We start from the raw sequence: 23,517 nt of genomic DNA, 5'->3' as shown, positions 1-23,517 counted from the left end.
TAGCATCTCACACTTCAGGGGCAGCAGGTGAGCCTCAGAGCAGTTGGTTAGAAGTGCGCAGCATGAATAAGAGGTGAGGTAATGTTGGGGCTACCTGAGCAAGGACAGTCCCTGAGGTGGCCAGCCAAAATAATGTGAGGCCATAAAGATCTCAGGTGATACACAGGAGGAGTCTGATACAGTTGATGAACACCCCTATTATACAGGTGAGGAAACTACAACCCAGAGAGGGGAAGTGCCTTCTCCAGTCTTACACAGTTAGTTAGTGGCAGAATGCTGCACACTAGACTCTCAGTCTAGTGTTCCTTTATCATGCTAAGCTGTCATTGCATGAATTATTTTTACCTGTTTTTCTCTTGAAGACTCAAGAAAACATCATCAAAACCCTGACCTTTCTCAACTGAATATTCTAAGTGACTTTGGTATCAACTTCATCCATCACAGACTGTGTGCACATTTTCATTGGCATACTTTTTGTTTGTTTGTTTGTTTGTTTGTTTGTTAACCAGGTTCCTTTAGAGTTAGGCAAAGGAAGTCTCCACTTCCACAGCGAAGGGGAAGTCTATTATTATCAGCCACATCTGCCAATATTAGGTAGAGGCTTTCTTTGTCTTTGCCAGAATTGGGCAGCAGCCATCCTTATTTAATAAAATACTGAGGATAATTCTAAACTGAGAGTGATGTACCAAACTTAGATGAATGCTTTATAGTTTCATATTCTTTTTAATATTGAAAATTGCCATTTACAGTCCCCTTTTACAAAATCCTTTTCTGTGAATGACATGGCATACATCAGGCATAACTATAATAAGTATAGAATTTCTTCCAGAAAACAAAACCAAACTGGGGAATAGGTATTAACAATGCATAAAGAAGTCATACTTGTACTACAGAGAAAGGTGGGAATTAGTTACCTTGTTTTAGACCCTGGACCTTTCTAAGAATTGTTATTCTGTGAAATGATGTCCTGAGGCTGGCCACCTCCTAGGAGATGACACTGAAGTACAGAGGGCCCTTGAACAATATGGGTTTGAACTGTGTGGGTCCACTTGTATGTGGATTTTCTTCTACTTCTGCCACCCCAGAGACAGAAGAAATACCCCTCCTCTTCTTCCTCCTCCTGAGCCTACCCAACGTGAAGATGACAAGGATGGGGATCTTTATAATGATCCATTTCCACTTAATGAATAGTGAATATATTTTCTCCTCCTTATGATTTTCTTTTTTAATTTTTGTGGGTGCATAGTATATGTATATTTTTATGGGGTACATGAGATATTTTGATAGAGGCATGCTATGTGTAATAATCACTACTCTTTTAGTTTTTGTTTGTTTATTTTTTTGTTTTGTTTTATTTTGTTTTTCTTTGTTTTGTTTTTGAGACAGAGTCTCTCTCTGTCACCCAGGCTGGAGTACAGTGGCACAATCTCAGCTCACTGCAACCTCAGCCTCCCAGGTTCAAGCAATTCTCCTGTCTCAGCCTCCTGAGTAGCTGGGACTACAGGTATCCACCACCACGCCTGGCTAAATTTTGTATTTTTAGTAGAGACAGGGTTTCTAGTATTCTAGTACAGAATACTAGAGTGCTCTATAAAAACAAATGACACTGACTGACATGCAAGTATACGCTCCTAATAAATTCACCAAGCCTTGCTTTCCCTCTGGGTACACACATTTCCTGGCCACCAGATAACTTTTATGAGAACTCAGGTTTGTTCAAATTCTTTTTCCAAAGAAATGGAACTTCCTAAAAGATTTTAGGTTGTTATATTCTTGAACTGGTTGAGCAAAATGTGTTTTCTGATCTTTTATAGTTGACTGAATGTGCTGGTGAAATAACTGAATTCATTGTGCTTTCACTAAAGACGTGTGTGTGTGTGTGTGTGTGTTATTTATATTAAAAGTATTAAAAAACACATTGGTATTTAATCTACCCAGTAATAATTTTTAATGTTTTCCCAAGAAAATTACACAAGCAAGACTAACCATAAGAAATGCCGTTGCTAGTAAAATTTCTGATGCATAAACAGAGGCTTTCTTGGATGTGTGCTAAGGCTCATAGAATACAGACGATAGAGTAACTTTAAGATGATGGTCTTCATAGAGCCAGAAACAATTTCCTTTCAATTTTTGAAGCAAAAATTATTTCATCACTTAGAAACACATTTTTAAATGTCCCTTGAGGTTTTTTAGTTCATGTAAACAACAACAACAACAACAACAAAAACCATGTGTTGTTCATTTGCAATTATAACAGTGTATTTCTCATCTGGCATTGGAAGAGTGAGGGATTGGAGATAGTGATCCAATTCCACATTTACTGAGTGCTGATGGAGATGGTATAAGACTGCTTTCCATTTCTGTACAACCCACATCCACACTGAGAAAAGCTGGGGCCATGAACATGCTGACTTAGGGGTAGGGAGGGGAGGCAGGACAGGAAGAGAACAAATAGACTAAGTTTAAAAGTTAGAACTGCGAGTCTTTGTCCAGCGGGTTATAACCATCAGGGTGTAAATATATAGCACTGTTCTAATCATGTAGTAAGCACTCAATAATTAAGTGACTAGGACAAATATTAGATTAATTGTCTTCTAGGCTCCTGGATGTCAGGGACCATACTAGCTTGGCATGATGGTTGTTTGGGAATCTAAAACAATAATGTATACTCAATGATTCGGGAATTGAAGGATGAAGTTCAAAGACCACTCTGACGCTGGTTAGCTCAATTAGGTACCAAAAAGACACAGGCAGTAAGTTTTATGTCCATAAAAATATGGGCTATTCATCAAACCATGGGGTAATTTTATAAGCATGAGCCACTGTTGGTGATGAAGAAAAACTCAAGCAACAGGATTAGGGGGAAAACTTGGAATATATTCTAATAACAGGAGATCATATGAGAGGAACAGGACATTTTAGCACGCCGGGTAATGAATTAAAACAACTTGGAGAAATGAACAAAAGAATCATTGGACTCTTTGGACTCTCATGGAGAAATGACAAAAGAAACCAAAGTAAGTTCAAGTTTTCACACAGAGCAGATGAAGGGAGGAAGTAGTGTTCTAAATCTCACATTGTTTTTGATCATGGGTCATGATTTAAAAACCATTTAATAGTGTGACCTATGGTGTATATACACACAAACATGTATATCTGAAATTGTAATGTCACAAGTGATACGCTTATCATTTACAATGAATTCTGCTATTTTCTATTCTGTTCTATTCCATCATTTCAAGAATACCAGCACAATCTACCTAATTGATTTTACAGCCCATAATGGGTTATGATCTATAGTTTGAAAAACACAGGACTGGGTAAGCACCAAGGGTAGGAAAATGTACTTAAAACTCTGGTGAGGACTTATCTATCATGGGTTGAAAGAAGAGACTGCTGGGATGGGCTAAGCCAGTCAAGAAACTTGTGGGAAGTAAGCAGGCTGGAGAGGTCTGCACTGCCTGTGGGAATCAGGTGAGAGTCAAGATCTGCCCCAGGTGACCACTGGTCACCTGTGTTAACTTGCTTTGAAGACATGCCAGAATTTCTACCAAAACCTTTAAGGCATTGAGCATTTTGAGGGCTACAGAGGAAGACGGGTGGGGTTGGTGGCTGGTATCACTGAGTGATGCTAGTTACAAAGGATCCTGGACAATGCTATTTTGATGCATGGTTACAATCTTTGCAGATCTTACAGAGGAAGTAATTTACACAGTAGGGATTCAACTCTTCCCTGCTCAAAATGTTGAAAGAGCTTCTCAAGATACTTAGGATAAGGTCAAAATCTTTGTGATGGCCTAGAAACGCCTTGCATGGCTTGTGCCCTGCCTCTCTCTCCACCTGCTCTCCCCACCACCTGTCCTACCCTGTAGCCGATGAGATACTTTCAAACTTTCCAAACTTTTCCTTTGTGTCCCTCATACTGTTCCCTCTACTTGAGCTGCTCTTCCTCTGTTCTTCATCCAATTTCATTTTTACTCCCACACGAAACGTTTCCTGATTCTCCAGATGAGATTAGGTCTCCTTGTTAGACCCTTCACACAGGAAAATCACTTATCTGTGTAAGCATGTATTTAATATCTCTCTCTCTTATTAGACTATGAGCTCTGTGAAAGCAGGGACTATGTCTGATACAAGATAAAAACAACTACTTTAAATATCTTACCAGGAAACTGCATTTCATTTTCTTTGATAATATTTAGAATATCTTCTGAATCTATGCTGGTATCACCTTTTTATTGATAATATTAATTTTTTCTTTCTCTTTTCCTTAACCAGGCTTCTGAGGGGTTTACCTATTTTATTATTCCTTTTAAACAACCAGATTTTGGGTTTATTTATTCTTTTTACTATATTTAGCAACACCACCACATTCTACTATTAGTTCTAATAGTTCTTCTTAAAGAACTAGAGTCTTAAGGTTTTTAGTTGTGCAATTATAGCATTTACAATGAAAGACTTTCTTCCTTTTCCATATTTGTATCTACTATTTCATTTTCATGTCTTACTGCTTTATTTTAGTCTCTAAAACAATGTTAATAATAGTGGTGATAGGAGACATCTCTGTTGTATTCCTGAATTTGGTGGCTTTAGTACAGCTCCATTTTGTGTGCTGTTTGCTGTGTTGTTTTGAGTAGTTAGCATTTATTGTTCCTTGAAGGACTTGTAAGGTTGGATGAAATCCAGAAGCATCCTGGGAGTCACATAAAAAAGTGGAGAAAGGACTATGTCAAATGCTGTATAGGTCAAGTAAGATAAAGCCTAAGAACTGATCATTAGATTTAAAAACATGGAGGTCTGTGATTACCTTGACCAGAGTAGTTTGCATGGAGTGATGATTGGAATGGGTTAGAGAGAGGATGCAGGGAGAGGAAGTAGAGACCAGGAGAGAAGGCAAGTTCTGTTTTGCCAGGAGATGTTGTAAAGGGGAGAAGAGAGTTGAGGCAGCAGCTGGGGGAGAATGGGGTCAAAAGAGTATTTTTGTTTTGTTTTATTTTTTTAAAGATGGGAGACATTAAACTATATTTGAAAGTTACTGCTTAGGACCTGGCATTAAGGCAAAACTGGTGATCAAACAGAGAGAGGCATGTTTACAGAGAGAAGTCCTTACAAAAGTGAGAGGAGTGAGATCGTGTACACAAGTGGAGGGTGACTTTTTTTTTTTCTTGAGACAGAATTTTGCTCTGTTGCCCAGGCTACAGTGCAGTGGCGGGATCTCAGCTCACTGCAACCTCCACCTCCCAGGCTCAAGCGATTCTCCGGCCTCAGCCTCCTGAGTAGCTGGAACTATAGGTGTGCGCCACCGTGCCTGGCTAATTTTTTGTATTTTACTAGAGACATGTTGCCCATGTTGCCCAGGCTGGTCTTGAACTGCTGAGCTCAGGCAATCTGCCCGCCTCGGCCTCCCAAAGTGCTAGGATTACAGGTGTGAGCCACTGTGCCCAACCAGAAAGAGGCCTCATGCAGTATTCAGCCCTCTTGCCCTTCTGCCTTATGCCACGTGAGGACATAGCATTCCTCCCCTCCAGAGGATGCAGCCATGAAGCACCATCTTGGAAGCAGATACCTGACCCTCACCAGAGACCAAACCTGCCATTGCCTTGATCTTGGATTCCCAGCCTCCAGAACTGAGGGAAATACATTTCTGTTCATTATAAATTACCCAGTCTTGGGTATTCTGTTATAGCAGCACAAACAATATAAGACAAGGAGGGAAGGCAGAATATGAGAGACAGGGACAGATGCTGGTAAGTGGGCCACTGTAGTCACCTATTGTTTCTTTTTCTCCATGGACGTATAGCTTTCCTAGGTGATTCTCAGAAGCATGCAAGTATGGAATCACTAGTTTATAGCTAGAACAAGCAACTCACACAGCTCATCACTTCCTTCAATCAAGTCAATCCCGCATCTTGGATCTCATCTCTCTTGTGGTGAGGAAAGGCATTTCCAGAAAAAAGAATGAAGAAAGTGTGATTTCAAATTCCTAGGCCCTAGATCCCACTCTATGAGAACAGCCCAGGCCTGTCTCATCTTCATAGCTGGACAGGCTGGACCTATGAGAAAAGAGAGGGAGGAAAGGAAAGGGAGAGGGAGAGGGAGGGAGGAATGGAAGGAGAGAGAAATGGGTAGATAAATAGAGACAAGGAGAAAAAAAGTCAGTCCTCTCCCAAGAAAGAAGCAACCCAAGAGGGAGAGGGGCACCTGGCTGCTGAGGGTACCCCCTCATCTAGAGGCCATGATACAGTGGGTTCCTCAAACATGGCCAGTGCTTACCCCCGGAAGAGAGGCCACATGCAAAGTCACTGGCCCCGATGCCAACTCCTCCTGGGAACAGAAAGGGTAGGGTCAGGAATCTGTTTAATCATCGAAGTTGCTCCCCTCCTCTACCTAGGTCTAAGTCAAAAATGGGTGCCATGGGAGACAAAGTCAGCCAGCACAACATTTTTGAAAATTATACCAAAATACCCTAAGCAAGGCAGACAGGGCACTTTTTTGCTCTATGCAGCACCCCCTGCCCCCATATCCTCCAGGGCCACTGTAGATGTGGGCACCCCTGGCCTAGCCACCGAGTCACAGCTTCTGGTGTCTAGTCACAGGCAGTAAGGAAACGCTGGCTCATTTTTTTTTTCTCCCAGAAAAATAGTCTTAAAACAGAATGACCTGGTGAACTTCCCAACTCCAAAATTCTGTGCCTCTATTTTCTAGTGATTGACACTGACTTCAGCCAGCTGTTTCTTTAGGAGTCTTCCCTATGGGGTAAAAATAAGAAATAACTTGTTTCCTGATAGCAGCAAGGAGAACAGGAGAACACCACTACCCGACAGCGGAGAGCCCCAGACAGATACTCGCTTCTTGTTCATTCCCCTGCTATTGTACGGTAATGGGCACTGATATTAAACATGCATATTTCACAGTCTCTTGTCCCACGATTTGGAGGATGGCCATTCACTATGCATGAACCACTCACTCATGCTCATCACACAGAGAAAATTACATTTTCCCAGTTGCCAAATGGAAGAGATAAATTATCTCGCGTGGACAAGCACATTGCTCTCAAGAGCAGCTTCCAGACTTAAGACAAAGAGATTTAAAACAAAAACAAAAACAAAAACAAAACAAAACAAAACAAAAAACCACGCTGGAAGGGACTCTGAGCTTTCCAGGTGTTCTTGGGGGTCAGTCTCTTCATTCGGACTCACCATATCTTCACTTTGCACTTAGTGGGTTTAAAGTGGTGAGACATTTGTCCTTCTGCTTCTTTTGGATTAAATGAGCAGCCTTGGGCCTCTTATTCTTCCTTCATAGAAGAGATGTTATAAAAATGAAAAAAATCAACACAAAACATTTCATATTTATGCCTACTTGCTGAATTGGTAATAGTTGTAATGAAAATCAAGGAGGCAAAATGTTAAAATGTTCTCTTTGGGGAAGACACATTGGAATCTTACCACAGATGTACAGACACTTGCTTGCTACACACTACTTCCTTATCCCTAACTATTATCTGAGGTTAATGAAGGTCCTGATAACTGCGGTCTCTAACTTAGCATATATTCCTAAACCTACTACCTGCACACATAGGAGTCGCAGCACAACCAGGTACTAATGGCAACTAACATTCATTACCCTTCATACCACCATCACTGTGCAAACCTTTAGTGCATTTTCCAATATGATCCCACAATCCTTCATTTTTATGTTTTCGCCCACGCTGAACTTCGACAGCGAATTCTTGCAACAATTATTAAGCGCCTGGAATTGCATTAGGCTCTGGGGGTAGAGGTGGGGGACGAAGAGGGAATAAGCGCAGTACACAGCAGACCTTATTAAAGTGCCAAAACGCAGGTCTCACTAGGAAGGCTTTGGGAGTTGGGAGAGGAGAGAGCTCATGGGCAGCTAAAGCCACTAGCGACCTCATTATACGATATTTAGGTTATCAGACTTTTCTATGCCTCGAAAAGCAGCGCCTTAACCATTCCAACGGGACTCACCGCGTTCAGTGACGCCCCTCATTGGTGCCCACAGCTTTGGGCTCGCTGAAGGCACCACAGAAGCACCAGTTATTACCAGTGTGAGGGGCCAGTGGCTTCTCCTGTCCCTTTCCTCCGGATCCCAAAGTGTTGGTTCCCTTTTGTTAGTTTTATTCCAGTCATGCCAGTCAGCACAGATTCACAGCCCAGGCAGCCCGCTCGGAATCTGAGGCCGGCTGGGGACCGGTGCACGTGGGCTCCGCGCCCCCTCGACCCTCGGCCCGGTGCCCCTTCCCGCGCGCGCAGGTCTCCCCGGTTCCAGAGCCCACCGGTCCCCGCCGGCTCCTTCTCCCCACCCACCTTCCCACCGAGCCCCCAGCGGCTGCAGCAGCGCGGGACTGGCGGGGCGGCGACCGGGCTCAGGCGTATCCCCGCTTCCCGCCTTCCCGGCGCCCCCTCCCTCCCGGACGCAGCCCGAGGATCCCCCACCCCCGGCGGGCGTGAGGACGGGCGTCTGAGTGACTGGAGCTCTACCGCGTGTGCCCCGGGAAGGCCAGGCTACCCCCGGACGGGGCTCGGCTCCCCAGGTGAGCTCGTCTCCGCGGGGCTGGGTCCGGGAGGGCCCCGGGACCGCGCGGCCGAGCGGCCTGGAGGCTGCGGGAGGGCAGAGCGGGGCGCGCGGGAGGCGGCCGCCCCCCGGCGCCCAGGGCCCGGCTCCCCAGCGCCACCGCCGCAGCAGGTGGGGGCCCAGCGGGTGGGGGCGGGGCCCGGCTCGGGGCGGAGCCGCGGCAGCGGCAGCGGCAGCCCAGGCGGGGGCCGGGGCCGGGGCCGGAACCCGAGCCCGAGCGGGAGCAGCGAGCCGGGCTGTCGGGGCGCCCGCGGGAGCTCACCGCGCGCCAGGGCTGGGACCGGCCTGGCCGAGCGCGCCGGCGACGCGGTCGCAGACAAAGGGCGGCTCGTGCCCGGGCCGTCGCGCTCTCTGGTTCTGCCTCGGTAAGTGGCTCCCCCTCCGCTGGCTTTCTCCTCCCGCCGCCTGCGCCTCTTGGAGTTCGGCGGGCTCCGGAGAAGCGGAGAAGAGATGAGACTTCCTCGCACTGTCTGCCTCCCCACCTCACCCTAACAGTAAGCCCCCCAGGCCAAGCCACTGCCAAACTAGCGAGTGTCCGAGCGGCGGGGGTCTCCTGCGGGACCCGCCCGGCTGCCCTGGGTGACCTCCTCGCCCGCGGACCGTGCGCCAGTGCTGTCCCCGACCCGTTTGGGATGGGAGGTTGCAGCTGGGCTCCCTGAGGTGTGTTTAGGGGAGGAGGACGCAGGGGCCGGGCCCCACGAGGGGACCCCACCCCAGGGGACAGTCCCGAGCGCTTGGGGTCGCCGAGGGGCGGTTCACACTGCGAATTCAGATTTGATCGCAGTTGCGGGGTCTGCCCCAGTCCCCGATTATCCTCCCCTCCAGCCTCTCCCTTCCTTGTTCAAGGGTTGATACAGAGCCCTCTTCCCTCGCCACCCGACCGAGGCGCCCACACTCCCGGTCGGTAGCCCCTGGGAGAAGGGGAGTGGGGGGACCCCGCCGCTTTCCCCGCTCGGCGACCCAGAGCCCCAGCCTGCTGGAGAGGGCAGCGGCTCGGGTTTGACGTCCTGGGTCCTGGGCCGGCTCCCCCAGCCTCCTCCCGGGTTGCTGTCTATCAGAAAAGCAATCGCAAGTCCGACCGGCTTTTGCTTTTGTTCTGCCTGCTACTCGCTGGAATCGTAGGTAAAGCCGGGGTGGGCGGATGCCCCGGGAGGGGGCTGTGGCGGGAGTTCCAGGTGCGGCCCCGAGATGACCATCAGAGGAGGCGGCTGTTTCCCGCCCCTGGGTGGGGAATGGATTCTGATCGCTAATCGATACCTTGGAGCCAGCAGTGGGTCAGCAGCGTCCGGAAAGAGTGCAGCGGCCGCGTACTGTCACGCGCCTCTCCAGCACTCTGGAAAGCACTACCTCGAGACGTGCATTTCCATTCATGGATCTGTGCCTGGTGGTTGATTAATGTCACCCCTGCCTGGGTTCTCTAAGGAGGAGTGTCCGCAACTGTTCAATAGCCATTTACTGGGAGGTTACTGTGTGCAAGGCAGCTATCTTACAATAACCTTAACGTAAAAGATACTTATTGAGCACCTAGTATGTGAAAAGCAGGTATACTACAAACTTTTCAATTGAGTAGATACGTATTGAGCACCTACCCCGTGCAAAGGTGAAGTGTCATGAGGTTCTCAATGTAACAGATATTTATTGAGTACCTACTATGTTCAAGGTAGCTATGCTATGATCTTATTGTAATAGATATTTACTGAGCACCTACTAAGTGCACAAGGCTTTTTTGCTGAAGGGTTGCCCAGTGTACTTTTGGGGTACAGATAGAAACAAGGGAGAGAAAATATAATATCTTCTGACCCTTGAGTCTTCAACTCCTTTAGTGACCTGCATTTTAACCTTTCTGAACCACTTGTATGGTACATGAAGGGCTGGTCGTCTACACTTGAGGGTACACTTCTATGCTTGAGGGTTTGTCAGCCAGGAGCAGGGCTGAATAGTAAGAAGTCTTGCCTGGAACCCCTTTCCAATTCAGTTTCCTTGCATTAGAAAAGTCAGTTTCTTTGTGTAAAGCTCCATGGAGTTATCACAGGGAATCGAAGGGCAATAAGGTAAAGCCCTAATGCTCAAAGGGACAGAGAATCTGTGCTGGAGACAGACAGACGAAAAGACACCTTCTAAACAAGGAAGGAACCAATGGAGGAAGGGAGAGAGAAGCATGAAGACAGGGCCAGCTGAACCTTCCAGCCCCTCACTCCAAACTGATACCAGTGGTGTTGGGGTGAGAGAGTCTTGTCCCATCATTGCCCATGGCTGGGGCCCTAGGACTAGAATTAAGTAGTTTTCCTGCTAAGAGATTTGATGAATCTGTTACTCTGATAATCAGGATCTTGAGATGCACTGGAATATCCAGACTGGCAAGAAAATCATATCCATTAGCAAATATTTGAGTATTTACAATGCAATATAGGCATTTATCAGGGAAATGTAGTCTTTGTCTTAAAGAACTCTGGTTCACGAGATAAACATGTAAAATGACAACTTGGGCAGCATATATGAAAAGCCAGGAGCAAATTCCTCCTGGAATTTAACATAAAAAATACTCTCACCACATGGAACTGTGGTTTTTCTCTTATCAGACATTGAGAACTCTCTATGTGCCTTGTATGTTTATCTTTTTGCCTTGGCCTCTGGAAATTCCTGGTAACAGCTTTATCCCAGCTTCTTGGTACAATGATTTTTTTCTCCCTAAATTATTTCTGAGACCTCCTTTTTAAATTGTTTATTAAAAAAACTATATTACAGTATTTTTGTTGTGAACTTGAAAGCCTCTCTGAAATCTCTTCTGTAAGTAAGCCCGTTATGAAAGATACATAGAAAATATGCTAAGTACTAGACGAATGTGCTTATAAGAAAAGAGGGAAAAACTGTCAGGAATTTACAGAGAAAACAAATGGGCTTTGCAAGATGAAATAGGATTCAGATGGGCAAAGACAACTAACAAAGACTTTCCTCCCAAATTGAGGGAAATAGTTCTGGCAAAGGTGTCAAGGAAAACAAACTGTCTTTAGAGTAGTTTAGGCATTTGATAGATCTTCCTCTGGAATAGTTTCCTTTCACTCAACACACAAGTGCTGCTGGAACATTTTACTGTGTCAAGGACTATGCTAGGTGTCAGGTGGGGGGCATCACCCAGAACCAATTGAGGTTCAGCATGATCCCACAGCTGGCAAGGACCTTGGTCTCCTGTCCTGGCTGTGGGGTAGCACTGCCCTGCATCTCAGCCATTCTTTCAAGCATTCCTGGAGTGTTTTCACCTGAGCTGAACTTGACTGTAATCTTCTTCAAGGCCAAGAATGTGACTTTTTTTTTTTTTTTTTTTCTCTGCATCCTTCCCTCCTTGCAGGCTCAGGCAGAAAGAGTCGCTAGGGTAGGTGACACTTATTTTAGTGACCTCTATTGCCCATTTCTTCACCCCTTCCCGGCCTCATCAGGGCCTGCTATCTGCTCTTCCTCTCCATCACTTTCAGCTGTTCAGAGCCTTTCACTGTATGAAAACTGGTCTCAGGGGAAAACCAATCTGTCATCAGTCACTTTCTCTTGAATATGAATGTAGGTCACTGTGTTCTCTCTTCCAGGGGTCTTTGCACTTTAAGCCTCATTATGGAATGAAAGGCCGTGTTCACCATGAGACGATGTCAGGCACAGACAAGTGGGTGTCAGAGGTAATTGGGGAGGCAAAGTGCCTTTCCTGGTGCTCCTGAAACCACCACCTCCTCACGTAGCCAGTCTTGGCAAGGGTCCTTGCAGTCCCATGATTAATGAATGTCTGGAGGCTTCGTTGCTGTTTATCATGGTGCAGTGGTTGAAGTCAGACAGTGGCTCTCTGTGAGCCACCTGCCAGCTTGGCCCTCATACATTCCACTCCAAAGTTTAAAGTTTTATTGTTTGCAGGGAGAATCCTTGCTTCCTTACCTACCTGTGCCCATTATTTTAAGGCAGTGATTCTCAACCTGGGCGCTGTTGATGTTATAGGCCAGATAAGTTTTTGTTGTGGGGAGCTGTCCTGTGCATTACAGGATGCTTAACAGCATCCCTGGCCTCTGCCCCCTAGATGCCAGGAGCACCATACACCAGCCTGCTCCCCAAGTTGTGACAACCCAAAATGTCTCCAGCCATTGCCAAGTATCCCCTTGGAAACAAAATCACTGCTGCTTGAGAACCACTGTTCTAAGGGTTATTGGTTATTATGTATCATGCCATATAATAGAGGCCTTATCTAATGTAATTCAATTCTTTTCAATAAAGAGGAACTAATACATGTATAATTAACATGGCAGAACTTTTCATATAAGTAATTTCATAAATTAGAATAAATACCTCTTTTTTCAGACCTCATATCCTAATCTGGTTATTATATTAAGTTCATCTTTTGAAGCATGAAACCTCAAATTCTTCTTTTTCTAGTGTGGCTGATTTATATACCAGAACTGTGGGTAGCAGAACTGTATTACCCACAAGATCTTCCCAGCCTGCTGCTTGGGCAGTGCCTGGTAACCACCAGCCGGGGAGGAAAATGGCAGAGGAGGATTCAGTTCAGGTGGATTTGGTGCTTATGTAATTTGATGGGCCCTCTTTAAGGAAAAGACAAAATGATAAGGGGAGCACATTGCTAGGGCACCTCCCAGGCCTTGGAAGGGTCTGGTGAGGACAAATGATGGGCTCTGAATTTAAGTTTCATTAGCTTCGTGGGAAAACAGCCTTTGGGAAAGGTTTTGAGGAACGACTGGACAGCTGTGTCTGCAAGAATAGAAAATTAGTCCTACCTATGACTGATAGGAGCTAAGAGAAACTTCTCAAAGTGTTGACTTAAATTGAGAGCACAGATCAAAATGGAATTGTTAAATCCGGGGTGACCTGTACTTCTGTTAACACCTACCCTCAAAAGTAAGAACTTCCCTATCGTCTGCAACCCCAGGTCCACATTAGCAGCATCATAGGTGAAATGAGGGGCAGGGTTCATTCCGGTTTAGCAGGAGGCTCTGCGTTCCACTAGTGGGTAGTAGTAACTTACTGCACCTTATAAATGAGGTTGGTCAGTGCTGAAGTTATTGCCTCGGGAAGTGAATGAAACTCTTTTTCAGGTCACTCTAATGGTATTTGAAGAGTTTATAATAGGAGTACATTGATTCAAACTTTTCTTTTGGAATACCTGAGCCTGGGGTGAGACGTCCTTGCATTAAAACCAGCCAGGCAGGAAATACTTGCCCCCTTATTTTGGGGGGACAAGGAATTTAAATACAGTCATGTGCTACGTAATGACATTTCAGTCAATGAAGGGCTGCATGTGGGACTGTGAAACTGTAAGATTATAATACTCTATTTTTCCTGTACCTTTTCCATGTTTAGGCGTATTTAGGTATACAGATACCATTGTGATACAGTTGCCTACAGTGTTCAGTACAGTAGCATACTGTACAGAGTTGTAGCCTAGGGGCAATAGGCCATACCATATAGCCTAGGTGTGTAGGCTATTCCATCCAGGTTTGTGTAAGTTTGCTCTATGATGTTCCCATAACCAGGAAATTGACTAACGATGCATTTCTCAGAGTAATGTATGACTGTATGAATTTAAGAACTTAAGATAATAAGGCTTTACAAATGAAACTATAATTCAGACTTCTCATTAATTCATCTTTTTCCTTAGTTTAGATCCCCTTAGCTTCAGTGAGGAAGACAGTGTTCTAATTATTGCTTTAGTGTAGAAATGTTAACTATAAATGCCTGGCCCTGCACAAGACTGATCTGGCAATATATCAATGTCTAGATTTAACAAAAATTAAAAATAAGAAATAAGAAACATTCTACATGAAGATCTGCTGTGGCAGAGATTTCCTTTAAAGCATTGCTCGTCTTTCATTTGTATTTAAACAGGTTTGATTCGTATAAAATTTTTCGAGTTGAGACCTGTTTGGAGATTTTGGGTCAAATGTGCACACAGTCACAGAAATTAGACCTGAAAGAGATTTTAGGGGTTTCTGGACAGCCCTGCTTGCCCATTGAATAATTAGAGAAACTGAGGCTGCGAGTGGTTAGATGGCTTGCTAAGGTCACACGGAGATCAGCTGGGAGGCTGGGGCAAGGAGCCAGGAGCTCACCCCATCCCCTTGTCACTCAGTGCTGCTGGGATACCGTTCTTCTGTCTTCCTGGTTGTAGAGTGTGTCGGTGTAGGGAGACTAGGCAGGAAAAGGGTTTGATAACTTGTCTCATTTCCAGGGCACTGATCCTCAGAGAACTACTCATTAATTCAAACTGATTACATCTATGCCAAAGGTGTGTGTAAACACAGGCAGTATTGAAACAATCACAGAAAAACTGAGACGGTTTGATTGGTGGAATGAGATTATTTTATAAAAACTTCTTTTATTGCTTTTTTGTATCATCTTTACAGTAAATAACTAGAATGAAAACATTTGTCTATTTAAAAAAGTAATATGTATTCATTATGGAAGGTGGCAAGAATAATAAACACATCCTACCTGTGATCCTTTGATACTTTAATCTCAAACATATTTTGCTACGTTTATTTTTAGTGTTTTTTTCAGCTCATTTTCAAACTTATTTGAACAATTCAGACCATATTGTACATATAATTTTAATTGTTCTTGCCTTTTTTATTACAATAAACAATGTATGTGTTATTGTGAATATAATTTTTGTGAACATAAACTCTTTGTGAACATAATTTTTTTGTGTCTTTCCACAATGTCAGAGTTTTATTGATGCTATTTTTTTTACTTTAAATTCTGGGGTACATGTGCAGAATGTGCAGGTTTGTTACATAGGTATACATGTGCCATGGTGGTTTGCTGCACCCATGAACCTGTCATCTACACTAGGTAATTCTCCTAATGCTCTCCCTTCCCTAACCCCCACTGCCTGACAGGCCCCGGTGTGTGATGTTCCCCTCCCGGTATCCTTGTGTTCTCATTGTTGTGAACATAATTTTTAATGGCTGCAATCCTTAGAAGCTTGTTAATTTACCACAACGTTTTGCCATTAGTGAACATTAAGTTTGGTCCTAATTTCTCCCTGCCATCACTGCGTGAGCAACTTTGTGTCTGTGCTTTTTCTACAATTTGGATTGTTTTCTTGGCATACATTCCCAAAGAGTGAAATTGCTGAGCCAAGGATGTGTGTGCATTGTGTTCAATGGCTTTACCAAAATGGTATACCAGTTTACCTTATATTGATAGCATGCTATAAATGATGAAATTTCACCACACCATTGATAACATACTTGTTTTTGTAATTACTAATATGACAAAGTAAAGGTGTCTTTATTGCTTTCATTTACATTTTGCTAACCAATACAGCTAAACATTTTTTATAGGATTTTTTATAGAACTTTCTCTGTGTGTGTGTGTGTGTGGTGTTTTTTGTTGTTGTTGTTTTGGTGAATTATCTATTTGAGTGTAGTTTTTTTTTAAAATAACCTTTCTATAGAAAGTCATTTGTCAAAAGGAAAAACAATAACCTCTGATCTCTTAGGTATAGTGGCTATTTTATAAGGAATTCCATTCAACCCTCATGTTCCATGATTCCAACATCTCCAGTGCCATGTTTCAGGCTAAACATTTTGTTCTTAGTCGTAGAGCTGCTTGTTAGTTCCTGAAGCAAGCTTAGATGGAGAGACAGTTGACAGCATTTTTTCTTTTTCACTGGTACGTAAAATAATAGTGCTTCATATAATTAGTGATATTTAACATTGCAGGACATTTGATAATTTGAGACTTTGGATAATCATAATACAGATGATGAGTTCAAGAGAGAATTTTTAATTAACTTCTTAAGGTTTTCTGGGGTATCAGCAATAGTGGGTCAATTTTGGGGCCTCAGATTTTCTGGATCACCCAGATGACATGAAGCCAGACTAGTTTACTTTTTGTTCTCTCTTACTTCTAGGGTCTATCAGGTGGTGTCCAAGGGAGAGAATACAGTCATGGGTTCTTAGTTTCTGATTCTGGTTGGGCCAGTAAAGCCCCTTCCTCATCCCTCTTTTCCACTTATAACTAGAGACAGAAAGTAAAAACCATGGCTTCAGGCTGCTAAAAGCCTAAAACGAAATGAAACAGAACAACAACAACAACAAAATAAGGTGGGTTGGACAAGCTTGAAGCTCTTTGGGGTCCTACTCTAAGTGTAAAGTGGTTTACCAGGCCTCAGAGAGGCCCTGGCCTCTTGATTCCATGAGGCCATCAATGCGCTGCTCAGCTTCCTAGCTTCCTGTTTTAGATTGACAAGCCCCTCCAACTGGGTAAAAGTGGCCCCTAGTACTGAGGCCCACATGTCTAGATCTATTTCTTTTCTCACATCTTAAACCTGAAATTCCTCCCTATCTTGTTAGCTGTGTGGTGCTTTTAGGAAGGTTTGTTGTTTGTTGTTAACCTCATCCAGCTTTCTTTGTTGTGTTCACTGGGAAAGTTGGCTCAAATTACCCAGTTCACCACTGCTGGCAGGAGGTGGGACCCAGTCAGATCCATCTTAGAGACTGACAGGAGAGAAAGACAAGTGACCAGCTGCTCTTTGCCTGACTGTGCCTAGAGAACTTTATCTACTCCCAACACAACACCCTAGTTGCAGCTGGAAAGCAAGAAGTTAAGATGGATACATTTCCACTAACTGGACATAGCCACATGTAGATGTATTTCCTTGCATAAATGAGACTAATTCCTCAGGCTGTTCCTAATAAGGCAGGTGACCTGGCTGAGAAGGCAGTCACAGGAGTGCTACCTGGAGCCCCATCTCTAACCTGCTTCTTTCTTCTCACCTATACTGTCCTGCAAAAGATGAGAATTTAGTACCAAGGGAAGTGTTGAGGCAGGAAGATGCTTTCTCTTTCAGCAGCTGTTAAGAAGTAAAAAATGTAGGCTGTATTTTCACTGGGCAAGTTCCTTCCATTCAAACTGGACCCCAAAATGTTCATGTTGAAGGCAGAACTTCTCTTCCATGGCCCAGACAATTCCTTGTAGAGGCTGAACCATCAGGTCCAGGCTAAGAAGTCAAGATAGCCTTTCCAGATGACTCTGCTTGATGCTAAGGTTTGGAGCTTTATGATAGTTTCTGGCTTTTAGAAGCTGCATGCTCAACCACATGTTCTTGGGATCAGCAGCCACATCTATTTTCCCCTTACCTCCTCCAACTCTTCCCCCAACTTTCAAGAAGCCAGAGAAGTCTACAAAAAGGAAAGTGTATTTCCTGAGTTTGAAAAGGTTGGACAAAGGGAGCCTGAGTGGTGGAAACTCCTCATCCTCCACCTTACCACAGCCTCCATTGGCTTTTGGGGTGTGGGAGTGGGGTGGTGGCGGCTTTTATTTTTATTTTTGAGTACCTTTTCCCCTGGAAACCTTAGAGCTGAGCTATCCTCTCAGAAAATCACTGTCTGCCCAGGGAACCACATTCTCTCCCCTCACCCTTCAGGCATGTAGTCATTGGGTAAAGAGAAGGAAGGTGTGGGTGTGCCCCTCTGGAAAGGGCCCTGTCTTAGGGGGAGGTATCCCCGCTGACTTTCTGGAGACCGCCCTATACCACGGAGCCTTTTATGTATTCCACAATAATTTACCCTGCTGATTTTTAATTTCACAATATTTCACACATACGAAGGACTATAGATAAATTGGTCTACCATATTGCTAGAAATAGAAATCCTCCAATTAGATTTCAGTAACTGTCCATAAAAGAACAAATCTGTAACCCCACTCCCAGGTAATTCTAGACTGTGACTGATCCTTTGGAAGAAATGATAAATGACTTAATTAATTTTGAAGAGGCAAATTTTCTGTTCTCCTGGAAAATGTGCCCTTCCGTGATTATTTTTGGAGGCAGAATGGTCAGAAAGCCCTACCAGCCACAAGAATTTATGAACCATGACATTTGAAAACTTTCAGCCTGAGATGAAGTAAATTAATTCCTCTAACATGATTCACTTTAGGTACAAGCCCAGATTTCTTTTATCGGTAACTTGGGCTCCTAAGGTGATTTTTCTAAAGAGGTATAGTTACTTGAGAACCATCAGGGCCATTTACTGTATTTCTTTTGTCAAATTTTCCATTTATATGGATTTGAGTTTTTTCCAGTTATTTCAATACCATCTTGTCTGCTAATAAGAGATAATGTGCTGCCTTTTCAATAACATATGTGAAAGCCGCAGGGAGTTCAGACAAAGTTAGCTGAGCAAATTCCTGTACTTATCAGAGACCATGACATCACCTTCAGTATGCGGTGGGCTTTTTACCAAGTGTCCAGAACCTTTAAAGAACTCAGAATGGTGAAGTATTATAGCTCATTCACTAGAAAAAAAGGAACAGAGAAGTTCAAAAATCTGAAATGATTTTATTTGTAAGAGGAGAATAAGGAAGATGATTACTGTAAATCACATAGGAAGAGAAGGTGAGAAATATGTAACAGTGGTGGACTGCTTGAGCTTTCCAGATCAGAGGTGAAAAAATGAAAAATTTCTTATGAATTATTATGAAGTTTCAATGCCTACAGTGTAGGACTCGAAGAGGGCTTTAACGACCCAGCCATCTGCTGTGTAATAAAGCCAGTGAAATATGTGCCATCAAAATGATACAGAGAAGAACGTTAGTGTACACGGAATAGGAGCGAGAATTTTTTACAGCATGAATGAGAATATATCTAGTAAGTAGTTCTGGGTATGTTGTGGCCTGAATAACTGTCCATTTTTCTATACTTTACTATTTTCTTGAGTTAAATGGACACTAAGGACAAAAGAAAAGAGACTCAGGTCGTTCTCAAGTTTGTTGGGTGATTCCAAAGTGATAATGCTCTCAGTTGAAGTACTTTAGTTAAAAGCTCAAAGTCTTGTTTCCAAATGTCTATACGCTTTAATTTTTCAGAAGTTATTCAGTGAATTTGTTAATTCTGAAACCTCTCCTTTCTTATGAGCTGTCTTCTGAGATTCTCATAAGATTCTCCATGTTATGAAATGAGAATGAACTAGAGGCAGTAAAAAATATCCATTGGCTTTTCTTTCCAGTTTATTCAGAAGCAGATCCCCAGAATCAAAAATATATCCACCTTTTATGTGCTGAATTTTCTCCCTTCATTAACCAACAAACAACAGTGTTTTATTCTACAATTTGAGTTCAGGATTTGGCTTCCATAATATATTAAATAACCTTCTAATTTTCTCTTCCACCTCTGCTATTGATAATAAATAATAATCGCATTATTATTTAATTATCACCACCAAAAGCATTGTCAGATTTCAGTAATCTAAAACTATGTTGCCTTAAACTTAGATTATTTAAAATAAGATCTTTCCTCTCCGGTAATGGATACCTAGAAAAGCAGGTGTATAGCTGTCGATACAGGGGACACATGCAGAAGCATGTGCAGTTATGATTACGGGGCAGTCATAAGCTTTTTTCCTAGAAGGACACACAAGACATTGTTAGTAGTGATAAAGTAAGAAGTGATTGAGGATTGATGTGAGGGAAGGGATTTGTTAGTTTATATTTTACTATTTGATATTTTAAATAATCATACTTAAATAAGGAGAGAATTAAGAAGGTGGAGAAAAAAGAAGCCACAGTTTATAAGATCCTCTTGTGAATTTAACCTCTAGACCAGGGGTCCCCAATCCCTGGGCCACAGGACCAGTACGGGTCTGTGACCTGCTAGGAACCAGGCCGCACAGCAGGAGGAGAGCAGTGGGCAAGCCAGCAAAGCTTCATCTCTCCATACAGCCGCTTCCCATTGTTTGCATGACTGCCTGAGCCCGCCTCCTGTCAGATCAGTGGTGGCATTAGATTCTCATAGGAGCACAAACCCTATTGTGAACTGCATATGCCGGGGATCTAAGTTACATGCTCCTTATGAGAATCTAATGTCTGATGATCTGTCACTGTCTTCCATCACCCTCAGATGGGACTGTCTAGTTACAGGAAAACAAGCTCAGAGCTCTCACTGATTCTACATCATGGTGAGTTGTATGCATCTCCCACACCCATCCCTGTACATGGAAAAATTATCTTTCATGAAATTGGTACCTGGTGCCAAAAGGGTTGGGAGACCACTGTTCTAGACTACTTTCTCATTAGAAATTCTGGTTTTTATTCATCATCAGACCAAAATCTATAGAAACATGGTCAATATAGTTCACATATATCCTCCATGGTTTTGTGTAACTTATATTCTGCAGCATTTTGTAAAGTCCTCTAATACCAATGTCTTCTTTGAGCCTCCTAGTGGCGCTGTCTGGTGTTTTGGGCCAGCATTATATGATTTCCATTTTACAGAGGGGAAAACTGAAGCTCGGGGAAGATGTGTGGCTTGTCTTGGATGATATAGTTACTACCTAGTTCTCTAGTATTCCAGGACTAGAAGCCATTTTTGATTCCACATTGGTGTTGTTTTATCCCTGGTAAAAAGAATTTTGCTCTTTATTCTGGACATTCTTTTTTAAAATACTCCAAGCTACCTCCTCTCTTGTTTTGTGTCTTTGCATCTATTTCATTCTGTCTTGAATCATGGTTAGATGATTGTTTTCCTCATTAATTTCAGCAATATAGGCTGGCTCTGTTTTTGTAGCCTTACTGTGTCTAGTACATTATGGCACATATATTAATTCCTTAGTCTCTTCTTTTATTGAATTGGATTTAAGGTATTTTTCTCCCAAATAATTATACATTTCTAGGAAAACAAAAGGAAAAAACGAAGCCCTTTCTATAAGACTAATGTCATTGTTCACAAGAGAATTAGAATCACATGGGGTTTGAGTCAGAAGAAAATCATCGAGAGTATTTATTCTCTTGTTTTACAAATGAGGAACCTGAAGATCAAATAACTTCTGAAGGTCCCACAGGGAATTAGAGGTGACATGGTATACAGAGCCCAGTTCTCCTCACTTCTAGCCGAGCCCTCTTGTTGCTGCAACAGTTATTACAGAGATTGGCCATCAAGTTTTAGATGAATGGTCAATGCTGCAAAAATCAGGTCATGCTAAATTAAAACTACAAATGTAAAGAGAGTTTTAAAACTCTCAAAAAGAAAAGGCTGTACCGAGCTTATTTTTCCAAGTTTTAATGAGTGATTTTGCAGCTCTACCTCCTCTTAAAGCAAACCTGATGTATAAACATCAGCATGTCCACAAAGGAATTCACAGCAGGAATCCTTGTGATGATAAGTATCCACACCAGGTGTGTTTGCAATAGAGAAAAATCACCCTCACTTGTTGGGTAAATCCAGGTGCACAGCATCAATGTGAAAGGAGGGATTAATGGTAATTTTTACCTCACCTGCAGCCTTCTTAAAATAGGAGCTGTTTCTGACCTGGTGAGTGAACTCCTCCTTCAGCAAGGAGCAGAGGCCATGGATGTGCTGTCTAATATTCATGGGTTGGAAACCTAATTCCTAATGCAACAGCGTTGGGAAGTGGGGCCTTCGGGGAAGTGTTTAGGTCAAGAGGGCTCTGTCCTTATGAATAGATTAATGCTGTCATAAAATGACTTAATGGAAGAAGCTTAGTCCCTTTCTTGCCTTTCTGCCTTCTGCCATATGAGGACATGAAGTGTCCTCTCCTCTGGAGGATGCAGGGTTCAAGGTGTCACCTTGGAAGCAGAGACTGGACCCTCACAAGACACTGAACCTGCCAGTTCCTTGATCTTGGTTTTCCAGAACTGTGAGAAATAAATTGCTGTCTTTATACATGACCCAATCTCAGGTATTCTGTCTTAGCAGCACAAATGGACTAAGACAACACCTCAGTTCCTAAATTCACTCCTAGGCACCTGAGTGCTCAAAAGCTATTCCCAGTTTTTAAACATGCTGAGAACAGAGAGCTGGAAAGGCTTATTATTTATTTTTATTTTTCTCTTTCTCTGAAGCCACCCCAAGGAGAAACAGCAAAAGAAATTCCAAAGAGGGAGACACTATCAAAAAGTGTAAGGCAAAGATTTCATGAGGAAGATGCCAAAAGCAATTGCAACAAAAACAAAAATTGACAAATGGGACCTAATTAAACTAAAGAGCACTGCACAGCAAACGAAACTATCAACAGTGAAGAGACAATCTACAAAATGGGAGAAAATATCTGTAAACTATGCATCTGACAAAGGTCTATCAATAACATCCAAAATCTATTAGGAACTTAAATGAATCAACAAGCAAAAAAGAAACCCATTAAAAAGTTTGCAGAGGAGATGAACAGATACTTTTCAAAAGAAGACATACACGTGGCAAACAAGCATGTGAAAAAAATGCTAACATCACTATTCATTAGGAAATGCAAATCCAAAGCACAGTGAGATACCGTCTCACACCAGTCAGAATGGCTATTATTAAAAAGTCAAAAAACAACAGATGCTGGTGAGGTTGTGGAGAAAAGGGAATGCTTATGCATTGCTGGTGGGAATTTAAATTAGTTCAACCATTGTGGGAGACAGTTTGGTGATTTCTCAAAGAACTCAAAGCAGAATTACCATTTGACCCCGCAATCCTTTTTTTGGGTATATACCCAAAGGAATTTAAATCGTTCTTCCATAAAGACACATGCATACATATGTTCATTGCAGTACTATTCACAGTAGCAAAAAATGGGATCAACCTAAATGCCCATTAACAATGGGCTAGATAAAGAAAACATGGTACATATACACCGTGGAACACTACGCAGTCATAAGAAGAACGAGAAGATCATGTCCTTTGCAGCAATGTGGATGGAGCTGGAGGTCAATATCCTAAGTAAACTAACGCAGGAACAGAAAACCAAATACTGCATGTTCATATATATAAGTGGGAGCTAAACATTGAGTACACATGAACACAACGGAACAACAGACACTGGGGCCTGCTTGAGGATGGAGGGAAGAGGGTAAGGATCCAAAAATTACCTATCAGGTACTATGCTTATTATGTGGGTGGCAAAATAATGTGTACACCAAACTTCTGTGACA

At 43.0% G+C, this 23,517-nt stretch overlaps 1 protein-coding gene across 3 annotated transcripts in view; it reads left to right on the top strand.

Moving 5' to 3' along the window:
* Window positions 1–8,465: 8,465 nt before the first annotated feature.
* MAPK4 (mitogen-activated protein kinase 4) overlaps window positions 8,466–23,517 on the top strand; it is a 175,603-nt gene continuing 160,551 nt past the window's right edge. Inside the window, exon 1 of one of the 3 annotated variants that reach the window (XM_037982284.2) lies at window positions 8,466–8,557. The gene's annotated coding sequence lies outside the window, so the exon portion shown is untranslated. Of the gene's footprint in view, window positions 8,558–8,798; window positions 8,964–22,357; window positions 23,436–23,517 lie in introns of those variants that run through there. The other 2 variants (XM_007974002.3, XM_037982285.2) reach the window with 2 other exon arrangements.

The sequence above is a fragment of the Chlorocebus sabaeus genome, chromosome 18, assembly GCF_047675955.1.
Source record: "Chlorocebus sabaeus isolate Y175 chromosome 18, mChlSab1.0.hap1, whole genome shotgun sequence".
Taxonomy (NCBI): Eukaryota; Metazoa; Chordata; class Mammalia; order Primates; family Cercopithecidae; genus Chlorocebus; species Chlorocebus sabaeus.
The sequence above is the reverse complement of the archived record's forward strand: the minus strand, read 5'-3'. Positions and strand labels throughout refer to the sequence as shown.